The sequence below is a fragment of the Rhagoletis pomonella genome, unplaced genomic scaffold (genome assembly GCF_013731165.1).
Source record: "Rhagoletis pomonella isolate Grant_MI unplaced genomic scaffold, Rhpom_1.0 Rhpom_scaffold_06603, whole genome shotgun sequence".
Taxonomy (NCBI): domain Eukaryota; kingdom Metazoa; phylum Arthropoda; class Insecta; order Diptera; family Tephritidae; genus Rhagoletis; species Rhagoletis pomonella.
In genome coordinates, this window is record NW_023465135.1 from 1 (window position 1) to 9,315 (window position 9,315).

At 36.1% G+C, this 9,315-nt stretch overlaps 1 long non-coding RNA gene across 1 annotated transcript; it reads right to left on the bottom strand.

Moving 5' to 3' along the window:
• Positions 1-7,945: 7,945 nt before the first annotated feature.
• LOC118755563 lies at positions 7,946-9,254 on the bottom strand. The gene is made up of 4 exons (XR_004995021.1): positions 9,116-9,254; positions 8,948-9,042; positions 8,560-8,725; positions 7,946-8,496 (listed from the first exon to the last, which is right to left on the bottom strand). It is a non-coding gene; the product is annotated as an uncharacterized LOC118755563 (long non-coding RNA).
• Positions 9,255-9,315: the final 61 nt, after the last annotated feature.

The following is a 9,315-nucleotide window of genomic DNA, read 5'->3' on the forward strand; positions in this document are numbered from 1 at the left end:
TAATCGTCAGTACGTGCTGCCGCAAATGATGTGTGGCCATAAAGGGGAAAAGTAAAATGGCGCAGTGCGCCGTGCGGCTAGGCATGTGAGGAATTTGCGTAGGATAGCAAAATGCAAACAAGAATGAGACATCGGCAAATTTTGCATGCGCTGCAATTTGCGGCGGAAATTTCAACAACCAAAAAAAAAAAAAACTTACGTAAATATATTTGTCAGTTCAAAGCGACTTTTTCACAATGTCACTTCAACTCTTCCCTACAGACTGAGAGCTTTGGCGCAACTAACTCGAATAGATACTTCTGCACTTTCTTGGGACGTACAGCACCGCCCTGTAACACTGAAGCGGAGAACTTTTAATGATCCTGAAATTAAGTACATTCAAAGTCTAGAATGCACCGCAAACTCGTGTGCTTGCAGTAACTTTCAGGATTATGTTGCACTAACTTGCAGCGGTCATTTACTGGCATTCGGTGGGGATAAGAAAACTTTTTCATCAACAATAGTTTCTGTTGTCACATCAAATTTGCATTGGATGCATGAAGCAGACTTAGTTGAGTGAGCTTTTAAACGCTTTAATAGTCAAAAATATTTGGGCGTAATTATTTACAGTAAGCTTAAGTGGCGGCCGTTAGCTGCTCGAGAGCAATTTTCTCTGCACATATCCGCGTGGGAGGTTGGTGGTCTCTGGAGCAAAGGACCGGTGAATATTTTCACGGATAGGTCAAAGTTTAATGACAGAGTTAGTGGAGTTGTCTTCTGTGAGGAAGTGTTCTTAGATATTAAGTATAGGTAGCTGACATTAAAGAAGCAGCCGATCGGTCTCGCACTTGCGTAATTTCGTAACTCTGACAGCCAAGCGGCGATCAGAACCCTGATAGCGCTGATGGTAGGGTCAAAGTCGGTCTGGGAATGCCTGAGCTCACTCTTCCTCTCAATTGCATTGGATTACTTCCACAGCGACATTGCAGGAAACTGCTGTGCCGATGAACTGGCAAAGCAGGGAATCCCGAGATGCCATCACCAACAAAAGGAAGGTCATTGGGGTAGTATTGGCAACCTGGGGACTTATTCTGAGCAAGTGAGCTTTTAGTCGGTTCAGCGAACGCTAGACATAAACCTCCACATGCAAAGTTGCTTGGTTCTTTTGGCCGGCAACTGATCGCGGACTGTATGGGAACTTTTTGCACGACCCAATGCGAATTCATGCAGGACGTCTGAATAGTTCTGCGTACCTGAACGCCACCCAATACTAAATTGATAAAACGCCAAGCTCCGATTGTATTTAGCTCCGCTGGGCTATTAAGAGTGTGAGATCCAAAGTACTTCAATCTTAGCTTCGCAAACGCTGGGCACCTAAAAGGTAGTTTTGAACCTTACTGCGTGAATACCGATTGGACAGTGGCCCGTTAAAACTCCCACCAAAAGTGAGAGCTGGGACCTTGTGAATCATAAGGGCCTTACGATCGCGCATGTCTTGGTTCACGCACAGCGCTCGCTGAGCGTAAATGAGGCCCATCTATTAATGAGTGTACCACAAGTGATCAATGGTACACCCATCCACTCTTTACCCGGCGATAACGTTTCACGAGTGCCTTTCCTGGCCAATTCGTCAATTCCCCTCAAAGCCGCTGTAACCCGGAACCCAAATTAGCCGAATACAGAAGTATTCCGGAGCGACCGAAAGATAGAGCAGGCATTCCTTAACCAAGGTATAGCGCATCTCCAACGTATTCAAGACCCTGATAGCCACTCGCCGATGAGAATAAATGCTCAACTCCCTGACTATCATAGCACTCTGGAGCAGTGAATCGACCGCCTTCTTGATAGCAGCCACTTCCGCTTGGAATTCACTGCAGAAGTCCGGGAGCCATAATTTCGTGCTGATGGAAAACTCTCGACAGAAGACCCCACCACCAACCCTGTCGTCCAGTTTCAATCTATCAGTGAAAAAGTTTACCACTCTGCTTCTGCAGAAGTTCCACCCAGCCCAATCTTTCCTTCAAGGAAAGTGGGCAGCGAAAAATCTCCTAGGAAGCATTTCCGTGGCGCAGTAATCTGTGCAATCAGAGATGAAATCGAAGCCCCTAGAACGCCAGAGTGTCCAGTCTTTAAGTCGGTCAACAAATCGGTTTCCCTGAGTCTAATAGCTGTACGCGCCGCGGCAATTTTGCCTGCAACGTCGACAGGCACTACACTCAGTGTTACGTTCAGTGCTAATGTGGGGGTGGTCCGCAGTGCTCCAAGCTAGTGTAGCCTTTTCCAGTGACTTCCACCATAATAGGGCGCCATAAAACATAATTGGCTTGACTACGGTCTCGTTAAGCCAATAAACAAATATTGGTGAAATACCCTATCTCTTACCAACGAACACGCAGTGCTTCTCTAACCTTTTTTCATTACCTGTTGTACCGTTTCAGGATATTATTTTCTTTATAGTGGTAAGTCTGCTACTTTCACGTGCGCTTTTGTCTCTTGTATTCCTTCTGCACATTATGATATTCACACTAGTGCTCCTTTGTTCGGGTTTTTAAAGCCCTATTCGGTAAGTTCTTCTCTCCACCGTGGGACCGCTTTTTTTTCCTTGCAAGCAACCCAAGCAAGCCCGCCTCTCGAGAAATCCTACCTTTTCGCACTATACAAGTGTCAGTTCCTAGCCGAAATTCAATTAAACGATGATCCGATAGAGCTTCCTCTTTCAAGACTATCCATCCTCTGATGTGATCCGCCATAAATTCCTTGGTTAAGGTTAGATAAATGACTTTTTGTCTCTTGCTGGTGGCAAAAGTAAGTTTGTTTTCTATATTCTGTATTACGAGTACCAATGCAGACAATAGAATGTAGTCTAGGAGCTCATTTCCCATGGTTTTTTTTGAGTTTGACCCGCAAGCCATTTGACTCGACGTACTGAAAGATGTCCATATTCTCCCTCGAAAGAGGTGGGTACACAGAATCACATGGCATGTAGGTCGAGACTACAATGAAGGACGTTACCACAGTCAATCTCTCCAAGTCCGCAGATACGCCTACAGCAAACCAATGGTTCCTGTATTAGGATTATTTTGGGATTTGTACGTAGTTTATCATGCCTAATGCATAATAGGGTAGTAAAAGAATTACTAGAGCTGCAAATTATTGTATTTAAAAATAATAAAAGTCATACTTAGAAGAAATAAAACCGTTAATTACTTCTTACCGGTTTCTTCTTCCTTATTCTACATCCGAAAATATATCCGCCTCAAGTGTAGCTGAGGCCGACACCCGCATTTAGTTCAATGAATTTCCAATGAGCCTGCGTCAATGCCCACCACCGAAAAATAGCCACCTCTGTGCTCTTCTGGTGTATAATTTAATACGTCACTGGCTTCCTCACACTCCCACGTTTCGCTTGCTGATATATTTGAGAACCTCACTTGGTTTCCAAGGAGGTCCTGGTATCAAAGCAATGCCTGTCACCATCCTGCAAATGGTTCCGTCTTTTAGGACGACTTTTCAGTTTTCGCAGGCTGGATCCTTGTTATTAGACTGGCGTCCTTTTCTATCCTTACGATACCATCCTCCACGCGCATCGGCTCGAATTTCAGTTTGTCTGTCGATTCGCCAATGGCCTTCCACAAATAAAAGTCGAGAAGGTCGCTTTGGCCTTTAGACAACAATCCAAAATGAGGAGTTAATGTATGTATTTAACACATATCAGAGGCAACTACTCGTATAATACAGAGCAACTTTTCATTGCAACATTTTGTAGGCGTTTCTGGGTTCCCATAAAAAAGCGAAAATTCTTGGATTACATTTAACTAAATGGCAAAGTTATGTAAATAGAAAGATTTCTTCATAGATACTTATGTAAATCTGTATGTATCTCTTATGTGTGCTGCAAACAATAACAGCTTATACAATTGATTGTCATTGCCTGTCAAGACATACGATTTTAAAATAAACCAATTGCATAGTCTATTTGTAGAATTGTAATAAGCCATCGGAAGGAAATGTAATCAACAAATTCTAAAATTGTACATATTATGCCAAAAAGATTGAAATTATCACTGTCCGTCGGCTATCGTTTTGTAGAGCGGATGTGGTGAAGGTTTCTATAAGGGTAGTACAAAATAAATAGACGCTTTTATGTTTATGCAAGCAGACATGCAGCTACCCAGTGAGCAAAAATATCGATGGAACGAGCAAAGACTAAAAGCGTACACAGACGGCAGCCTTGATCCGGATCAACCCGTTAATTTGGAATTATATCGGGGAATTAACTGCAGTTGATCCGGATTAAGTTCTAGAGTTAAATCCCAAAATTAATTCGGATCATGGGAATTTTTGATGACAACACTGGCCAAAACGACCAAAAATATTTTTTTCTCTTTCCTTTTTTCTCTTTTTTATTCCATATACTTCTTTCACGTAAACAAATGCTGGCTAAATATATTTCTCTCAACACATAATTTGGTAACTATAATCAAATAATGTAACAATAATCTATAACCAAATCATGTGTTGAGAGAAACATATTTAGTTGATATAACTAAACTCTTTTCTTAGCGTACATTACAACAAGAATTTGTTAGTGGGTAGTTTTTCAAAAATGTATATACCCTGACATAAATCGATAACTCGATAAACTTTGCACACCTCTACAAATTTTGATAGTTCATTTAATTTTGGTAGCTCCATATTTTTGGAAAGCTATCGTCAAATTTCAATAACTCCTTACACTCTGATAACACGATAAAATTCGATAATCAGTGATAACTCGATAACTTTGTAGTCTTGAAATTTCGATAACTAATTATATTTTGAAATTTCCAAACACTTCGATACCTCGATAAGTTGAAAAAACTCGATGCATTACGATAACTGGATAAATTTGGTTAACTCTATAAATAATGATAATTAAATAGATATCGATAACTTGACAAATTTCGATAATCCCATAAATTTGTATAGCCCGACAACTATCGACAAGTAGTTTTCTGTGTCTATAAATTTCAACAACTCAATAAACATTGATGAATTTTAATAATTCGATACGTTGCGATAACTCAATCAACAAGAATAACTAGATAAATTTCGATAACTATAAACGACGATGATTCGATAATTTTCTGTAACTTGATAACTTTCGAAAACTTAATTTTTTATGCCTGAATTTATTTCAAGCCAAAAAATTCAATAAAATTTCTTACCCTTTTAGTTACCATAATCCTTAATGAGAAATATGTACATTGCTTCATTTACATATTTAACTTCAATTTTGCCTTCACTTTTGTGTCTTAATCGTCATCATTTATTTCTTCATCATCACATTGATCTTTATTAAAAAGTTTAATATCAAATACGAAGTATTCGGCGTATTGGGTATTCGGCGTATGCACATTTCTGCGTGCCTCTTTGTGTGGGCGTAAAAAATCCTTGTGCGCGTTTTTGGTTAGGAAATGACACTTTCATTGACAATCACAAATCCGGTAAACGCCCTCTTTTCACTGCCAGCTTTATGCTAATTCACTTTGGCAGTTGGCATAAGCACACATGTATACATATTATGTACATATGTACGTACTCATGCGTTCAGACATACTTATGCACTTATGCATGAATTCGACGCAGAATATCTACATATAAAATCCCAATAGTTTTCATTTTGAATTGCCTTTTTACCACTTTTGTAGCCATGAATTCAATGACATTTGAGGATAGTGAATTTCAACTGTGCACAAAGGAATCTAGGCAAATATGTACATACATACAATACATACACATGTACTTAAATATGTACATATGTAGAAATGTCCCAGCTGGAAATGTATCTAACTGTAAGCTAACTTTAAGTTGATTAGGAGGGAGCTAAAAGTCACTTATTATCTGTATATTTTCTTTGATGAAAACTAACTATATTTCTATGGCGATGGCCGCGAAATATTCAAGGGTGATTTACCTCTGCATTAGATGTAGTCAAGGCTGATTACCTCCTTACCTGATTTAACTAACTTGTAACTAACTACTTTTGGACATAAAATGTCAATAGGAAAAAAAAAATATTTTTTATATTTTTTTTAAGTTTTATTTTTTTATTTACTTTATTTATTTTATTACATTTCATATTTGTTTCCATATTCGAACTCCGTCAGACATAACTTCAAAATGATAATATGAAATTTCGATCTTGCGAAGTGCAGGATATTTAAATAGAACCGCGTTTAAAGAAAACAATCTCCTTCATTACTCCTGCATTACTTGTCAACTAGTTTCAAGTTAGCTGTTTGTAGCCAACTACAAGTTATATATTTTATAGAAATCTTGCAAAAAATCTAACTACAAGTGGGTTAGTTTTTATCAATTGATAATTTTTTTCTGCAGGGGTGCTTGTGTAGTTTTACATACGTAAGAACTTTCATTTTCTGTTACTCAATGTAAGCTTGTGTTAATTGTTTAAGCACACTTACAGCGATCAGTATTCATGCGTATGTAGCTTGATTACACCGAGAACGTGGGTAGGTTATCATGAAGTTAAGAAACAGATTTACTTTGTAGCTTAAAATGCAACGTGTAGTCATAGATTTAATACATTGTTTATTTACACACAGAGAAAAACTTATGTAAAATTAACTTAAATTCGGGTATAGCGCAACTTAAAACTTAGGCTAAACTACCCTACTAAGTTTTTTTGTTATCGTAACCAAAATAACTCAGTAAAATCTTTGTAAGCTTTCTTCTTGGGCAAATTTAACAAAGTAGCACGTATTTTACCTAAGTCGGCTAAGTTAATCCTTGGCGAAAGCTCTTTGGTTATTTATAAAAGTTTCTTGGTTATTTCACGCCATATAACTTAGATAATATTCAACCAAAACACTACGTTAGTTTGCATAAATACTTGGTTATTTTACATTATATAACTTGTGTAATATTCAAACAAACCGCTTTGGTAGATTGCAAAAGCTTCCTTGTTATTTTACCTTAGATAACTTAGGTAATATTTAACCAAATTTCTTTGGTGATTTGCAAAAGTTTTCCCTGAAAAATGTCGATAATGCAGTGAATAGGAACAATTTAGATTTTTGTCAACAACACTTCTTTTACCACAATTTAAGCAACAAAAATAATACATAAAAGGGAGCGGTCCCTTTATATTTTTGTTATTTAAATTGAGATATAAAAAGTATGGTTAACAAAGCTCTAAATTGTTCCTATTAACTGAATTCTCGGTCCTTTTTTACTATTTTGATATTTAGTAACAGCCTTAGTAATGAAATTATTTTAGCCTTTTTTAGAAACAATTTATTAAATTAATTACTTCTGTATCATTTGTAATACATTTAAAGTATATGTACATATTTACATACACTTGTGATCAGCTGATTAAGTCAACAACATTTTGATCCATTTTATCTATTTTTTCTTTTGTTTATTTAATGTTTATTATTTTTTAATAAAAGTTGAGCTCGTATATATAACAAACACCATATAAATCCACAATTCGAACTTTGTGCAAAAATTATAAGAAATCTGCAAAATTTCAGCTGGATTTTCAACTTTTTATTCAGATTTTTGTGAGTATGTAGTTTAATAGCCCATTAAATTCTAGAGTAACAATGTGCAAGTTTAAAGTTGCTAAAAAATCGCGTTGATTTTTAATACTTTTTTTTTACTGCATTACACATTTTTTTCCATACAAAAAAAATGTTCGAATATATTTTTTATGCAAAACAATTTGTAATGTAGTCAAAAAAAAAAATTATTAAAAATCAGCGCGATTTTTTAGCAACGTGAAACTTGCACATTATTACCCTAGAATCTAATGGGCTATTAAACTACATACTCACAAAAATTCTAGAGAATCTGAATAAAAAGTTGAATATCTAGCTGAAGCTTTGCAGATTTTTTATAATTTTTGCACAAAGTTTGAATTGTGGAGTTATTTGGTGTTTGTTATATAATGAGCCCGACTTTTATGGAAAAATAATATACATTAAATAAACAAAAGAAAAATAGCCAAAATTGATCAAAATGTTGATGACTTAATCAACTGATCAAAAGTGTATGTCTTAGCACTTAACCTATTTTGAGCTTGTCCAGTTATTAATGTCGTTTGTCAATGTATTAATTACTGGGAGAGTGGAATCCGTTTTCATGTTGAACAAATATTTTTGCACGAATATCCATACATTCGTACATTCGTCTGGATATTTTAAATTTAGCACAAACATTAATTTATAACAATATTGTATAGCCTCCATATAAGAATGAAATGAATATTTAATTCCGTCTAATGTGACATAAAAATTCTTAAAATTAAATTCGTCACCCACAACAATGACGAACGGTTGCAGGGTTGAATTATCTTCTAGGCACTGTTTCCCCTTTTCTGCAATCGCTTGATCCACTTCACTAGATTGGTTTACTGAGACTGTGAAGGCATTTTGTGACGCCCATGTAAATTTTTTGCAGTAGGCAATAAAACCGCATGCAACAACATCATAATATATATGTTGAAATTGTCTAACAAATATAAATATTTAATTATTTCATTGATTTTAGTGAAGATTTTAAACTTTTATTTACCTATATTTAATACGTCTTTCTTTCCGAATACCCGGCTTTTAAGCTGCTTGGTTTGTGGATCTTTTATCCTTTACTCAAACAGATCCGAAGCGATTGTACACAAATGATTCCAATTTGAAAAATTTAGCCCATTTCCCGGGAAACTGTCATTATAGTCAATGTCAACCTTCAAATAAATGTTTGTAGAATATTATTATAACATATTTTAAATTTACTTATCTGACTGGGGGTAGGTGGTGGGAGGTTGAAATTCGATATTCTTTTTTAAATTCAATTTTATCCGAATTTCAAAAATTCGCCATTTTGGAGCTAAAATTCGATTAAAATTCGAATCTCGAAGCTTCGAATATCGAATCTACCCATCCGTATATCTCACATATAAACATACCAATTCAGGAGCCTTGGAGTATTTGTACAGCGGCCACTCATCTAAAATTTGATGCAACGTCAAATCTAAGTTGAACAAACGAATATCGTTTTCGCCTTAAAAAGTGATTAGATGGCAAATGTATCATGACAATCGTCTGATTTAAAATATCCGTATGTGTTAACTTACCCGCTTTAACTCCTATTTTAATTAAAAAATCACCAAAGAAATAAAAAATCACAATAAAGCACTGCCGACTTTTCAGTTTCAGCTCAATACAATCAATGACGAAGGGTAACGAAAGCCGTCTTCGCGAAGCTGACTTGATTTGAAATTTTACAAGAACTTTGTTAAATTAAACAAGTTTCTTGGGTGTTATTGCAAGTTAC